We start from the raw sequence: 6,000 nt of genomic DNA, 5'->3' as shown, positions 1-6,000 counted from the left end.
AATCAAGCACAGTAATACCATGATCATTAAACCAAGTATTGGTATTTTTGGCAGTGTGGGCAGGTGCCAAGTCCTGCTGGAAAATTAAATCAGCATCTCTATAAAGCTGGTCAGCAGAGGGAAGCATTAAGTGCTCAAGAATTATCTGCTAGAGCGTTGTGCTGACTTTGGATTTGATAAAACATATTGGACCAACACCAGCAGATGACACGGCTCCCCAAATCATCACTGACTGTGGAAACTTCACACTGGACCTCATGCAACTTGGATTATGTGCCCCTCCAGACTCTAGGACCTTGATTTCCAAATAAAATGCAAAATGTACTTTCATCCGAAAATAGGACTTGGACCACTGAGCAACAGTCCGGTTCTTTTTCTCCTTAGCCCAGGCAAGACACTTCTGACATTTTCTCTGGTTTAGGAGTGGCTTGACACAGGGAATGCAACAGTTGTTGCCCATGTCCTGGATACGTCTATGTGTGGTGGCTCTTGAAGCACTGACACCAGCTGTAGTCCACTCCTTGTGAATCTCCCCCGAATTCTTGAAAGGCCTTTGCTCCACAATCCTCTCAAGGCTGCAGTTATCCCTGTTCCTTGTGCATCTTTTTCTACCACACTTTTTCCTTCCACTCAACTTTCCATTAATATGCTTGGATGTAGAACTCTGAACAGCCATCTTTAGCAATTACCTTTTGTTACTTAACCCCCTTGTGGGAGAGTGTCTTCTGGACAACTGCCAAGTCAACAGTCTTCCCTATTATTGTAACCTACTCAACCAGACTGATGCTGCGTACACACGGTCGTTTTTTTGTCTTGTAAAAAAACTAAGTTTTTTCTCATGAAAAAAAACAAAGTTTTTTCTCATGAAAAAAAACAAAGTTTTTCAAACTTCATTTTAAAAAACGACGTTGCCTACACACCATCGTTTTTTCAAAATGCTCTAGCAAAGCGCGGTTACGTTCAGCACGTACGGCGGCACTCTGTTCCATTCAAGCTCGCGTCATAACTTGCTTCTGAGCATGCGTGGGTTTAAAAACGTTGTTTTAAACGTTGTTTTAGCCCACACACGATCATTTTTTATGACACAAAAAACAAAGTTTTGAAAAACGACATAAAAGCATGTTCGAATTTTTCTTTTTGTCGTTTTTCAGAAGACATAAAACAACGTTTGCTCCACACACGGTCATTTTAAATGACGTTTTTAAAAATGTCGTTTTTTTTTTCATCACAAAAAACGACCGTGTTTACGCGGCATGAGAGACAATTTAAAGGCTCAAGAAATCTTTACATGTATTTTCAATTAATTAGCTGATTAGAGTGGGACACCATAAGTTTACAATATTGAACTTTTTCACAATAACGTCCATCTAAAATGTTTTTTATTTACTTGTGACAAAAACTTTGGATTCTCATGGCTGATGTCTGTTTCACTGGAACACAGACCAGTCTGATACAGGAAGGTAGGTGTCAAAGGAGTTGTGACATGCAGAATATACAATTTTATCTTCTGATTTCATCTTGCGGTGGTTGTCATATTAATTCCAAGAGTGGATAGTGACTATACAGTGTCCTCAGCCTGAAAAAAAAATCAACGTTTCCCTATGAGAGCCGTCTTAACTGGTCCGACACAATCGGTCCAACTTTGAAAATGCTCCCTGTACTACTTTGGTCCGACTTTGATCCTACTTTAGCCCATTGAATATCATTGAAGTCGGACCAAAGTAGGAGCCTTGTCCTTACCATCCGACTTTTGACATCCGACGTTGTGATTACAGCAGCAGTAAAAGGAATTTATCTCACTCTGGGATTGTTTTGATTGGTCAAAGAACAAGTCAGACTATCACAAATCGGACCGTGTAGTATAGTGTGAACCCAGCCTGACAAAAAAAAAAAAACTGGAAGCTGATTGGTTTCTATGCACAGCTGCACCAGATTCTGGACTCTCCAGTTTCAACAAATAAACCCCATTGCGTTGTAGGCAGCAGAAAGACTAGAATGGTGCTTACAGTTGAATAGATCCCTGTAAAGTGTTTAAAATGGGAATTGTTGAAACAGTACAAACACCAGTGGCGGCTGGTGCTCAAAATTTTTGGGGGGCGCAATCGAAAAAACAAACAACAACAAAAAAACAATTGCAGCCTCACTGTGCTCATCATATGCAGCCAATGTGCCAATCAAATGCAGTCACTGGGCCCATCAAATGCAGCCACTGGGCCATCAATTGTCACCACTGTGCCATGCCATCAAACGCAGTCACTGTGCCATGCCATCAAACGCAGTCACTGTGCTATCAATTTTCACCACTGTGCCATGCCATCAAACACAGCCACTGTGCCATGCCATCAAACGCAGCCACTGTGCCATGCCATCAAACGCAGCCACTGTGCCCATCAATTGTCGCCACTGTGCCCTTTAATTGTCGTCACTGTGCCCTTTAATTGTCGCCACTGTGCCCATTGTCGCCACTGTGCCCATTGTCGCCACTGTACCAATTGATGCCACTGCCACTGTGCCCATTGTCGCCACTGTCACTGTGCCAATTGTCGCCACTGTGCCCTGTAAAATGCTTTCTGGGGTCGGCCATCCTCCTTCCACGTCCCTCGATATCTTCTCCCGCCCTTGATGACGCTTCAGCCAATCAGGTTACCGGTAACCAGAACCGGTAAACCTGATTGGCTGAGACGCCTGTCAGTCTTATCCAAGGAACGCACCCCCCGTATGTCCCTTAAATAAGTATCTGGAAGCCGAATACAGCCTGAGCGCTGGCTCTGATAGGCACTTCCACACAGTCAACCAGCTGCTGTTATTCAGATGGCCGGCGCTCACCATTCGGCCGGCCATCTGAATAGTCGGCGGCAGCGGCAGCAATGCATGAATCTATGTATTGTAATCAGTGGCGGTGCGAGAGCCAGAGGGGGAGGCGCTCCGGTGCCCTCTATGGATGCACCGCCACTGACAAACACATACCTCTAGCCAAAATTTGATCAAGACTGTTTATAAAGTTTGTCTATGAAATGCTTTTACGAGCTTAGTCGAACAGTGATAAAGAAGTCACAAAGGGATAATACAGAATATGGAATACTGATATAGGAAGCCAAAGGAAGGTGGAAAAAACATTATTTTTGTATTACTGCTGGACTGCAGTACCCTTAGCATCCTGTGGGAGTGCTGTATGCTGTTTTATTATTTAACAGGACAAATTGCATTGTTGGCGCAGCGTGTTCATAAAGTCCTGTCTGCCGGAGGCCATGTGCAATTCAACTCAACAACCTTTAGCGTTATCAATAATGTTTGATTTACGGCGGTTATAATATCCATGGAGAAAGCTGTAAAAATAAAGGCAATTTTTTTCCTTTATGTGACAGGACCAATATGTCCATGGCATTAATGATTGTGGATAGATGAGAGGCTAATAAAATAGGTGAGTAATTTCTGAGCAAATGTAGAAACCTTAACTAATGCTATGCTGGTTTCTAGCAAGCTGGTAGAAAGGATGCTGTAGGTTTGTAAGGCCTGTTTTAATAAACGGGCAAAGTACTGGAGGTTTGATTCTAAATGCTGCAATCACAGTCATATCCCAGCCTCCTGCTTCATAGAAGACAATGGGGATTTACTAAAACGGGAGCACACAGAATCTGGTGCAGCTGTGCATAGTAATCAATCAACGTCTAGGTTTTAACCACTTGGTCTCCAGAAAATGTACTCCCCTTTCATGACCAGGCCACTTTTTGCAATTACTTTCACTGACAATTGCGTGGTCATGCAATGACGTACCCAAATAAAATGTATCATTAACATTTCTCCCAAATAGAGCTTTCTTTTGGTGGTATTTGATCACCACTGTGTTTTTTTTTGCTCTACAAACAAAAAAAGGCAGAAAACTTTGAAAAAAAACTTTTTTGCTTTCTGCTATAAAAGATATTCAATAAAAATGTAAAAAAAAAAATCTAATTTCTTCATAAATTTAGGCCAATATTCATTCTGCTGCAAATTTTTGGTAAAAACAAATCCCTATTGATATATTGATATAATCCTATATATTGATTGGTTTACGCAAACATTATAGCGTCTACAAACTATGGGATATATTTATGGAAAAAAAGTTTATACTAGTTATGGCGGCGATATCACTGAAGTGGTGAAATTACGTTGTGGTTTAACATCTCACGGGATAAAACATTGATCGGTTTATAAGCACTTGGATAGTCATATGGGACTTTAATGAGAAGAGGACTAATCTAGAAATCCTCTATCTAATTGTCACATGCATATTTTTCACATATATATTTAAAAAAAAAAATTGTGGCTATTATAATATTTGTTTGTTTCTGTGGTAGCGATTCTTTGAATCTGACATAGGGGAATGCATGCTTTATTAGAGCACTATTTAAATGTGTATAGCACATATATATATATATATATATATATATATATATATATATATATATATATATATATATATGTATGTTTTTTTTTTATGTTTTTTTGCAATTTTTTCTGAGAAGAATATTTGTACATACCGTATGTATCGGCATATACCGCGCACTTTTTTCCCCTTAAAATAAGGGGAAAATCGTGGGTGCACGATATACGCAGATACCCGCTTCCCGCGCTCAGTTTGAAGCCTCCGCCGACATATACTGAGCGCAGTACACTCGGGTACATTCGGCCAGGCTCGGCTTCGCTCGTGGTCACGCTCTGTGCGGTTTATGCGTGAGAAGCCGAGCGTGGCCAAGCGTGCCCGAGTGTACTGCGCTCGGTATATGTCGGCGGAGGCTTCAAACTGAGCGCGGGAAGCGGGGATTCGACTCGGAGACAGCGCGGGAGAAGCCGGGAGGACACCACCGAGGCCGAGGACGGACGCCGGACCGGACATGGACGCCGGGCAAGACACCAAAACTGTAAGTATTAAAACTTTTTTTACAGGAATTTCGGGTGTACATTAGGGGTGAGCACTATACGCCGGAGTGCGCAATACCCCGATAAATACGGTAAGCACTTTTATACACATTTATACATATTTGGTGTATTGTCAACGGAGGTAATATGTATTGGGGTAATAATCAAAAATATTCCCCCGAAGTAGGTGGTGATAGATTAACCACCAGGGGAGCGCAATTCACATATCACATTCATTTTTAAGGACGGGACACCATTGGATGTCTTGCCCCTTTTTTCTGATTGCAGCACACCCACCATTATAGAATCATTTTGGTTTCCACTTGCGCCAGCAACACTCGTATCGCATATGTTCTTTTTGGTCGGCTGGGCCCAGGGCTTTTCAGTTCAGGGAATAGTTGCAGGAACTCCCCCCCCCTTTCTAAGTGGGAGAACAACACGTTATTAGGTGGGTGTGGCTAAATCGTACAGTGGGAGGCTCTTAAAGGGGCATTGTTCAATAAAACTAGAAATGCATAACACAGGATTCAGGAGAGCGCAATATACAGAGTGCTGGCTTCAGGAGAGCGCAATACACAGATCGCTTGGTTCAGAAGAGCATAACACACAGAGCACTGGGTTCAGGACAGCAAAATACACAGATCACTGGGTACAGGACAGCGTAATACACAGATCATCAGTGCCCAGCCAATCAGTGCAGTCTTACCTATGCCCATCAATGCAGCCTGATCAGTGCCCATCAGCTCAGCCTCACCAGTGCTCATCAATGCAGCCTCAAGCCACCAGTGCCCATCAATGCAGTCTCAAGTCAGCAATGCCCATCAATGCAACCTCAAGTCAGCAATGCTCATCAATGCAGCCTCATCATCAGTGCCCATCAATGCAGCCTCACCATTGCCCATCAATGCAGCCTCATCAGTACCCAGCCATCAGTGCCCATCAATGCAGCCTCATTAGTGCTCAGCCTTCAGTGCTCATCAGTGCCCCATTAATGCAGCCTCATCAGTGCCCATCAATGCAGCCTCATCAGTGCCCAGCTATCAGTGCCCATTAATGCAGCCTGATCAGTGCCCAGCCATCAGTTCCCATTAATGCAGCCTC

The sequence above is a fragment of the Rana temporaria genome, chromosome 9 (genome assembly GCF_905171775.1).
Source record: "Rana temporaria chromosome 9, aRanTem1.1, whole genome shotgun sequence".
NCBI lineage: Eukaryota > Metazoa > Chordata > Amphibia > Anura > Ranidae > Rana > Rana temporaria.
The sequence above is the reverse complement of the archived record's forward strand: the minus strand, read 5'-3'. Positions refer to the sequence as shown.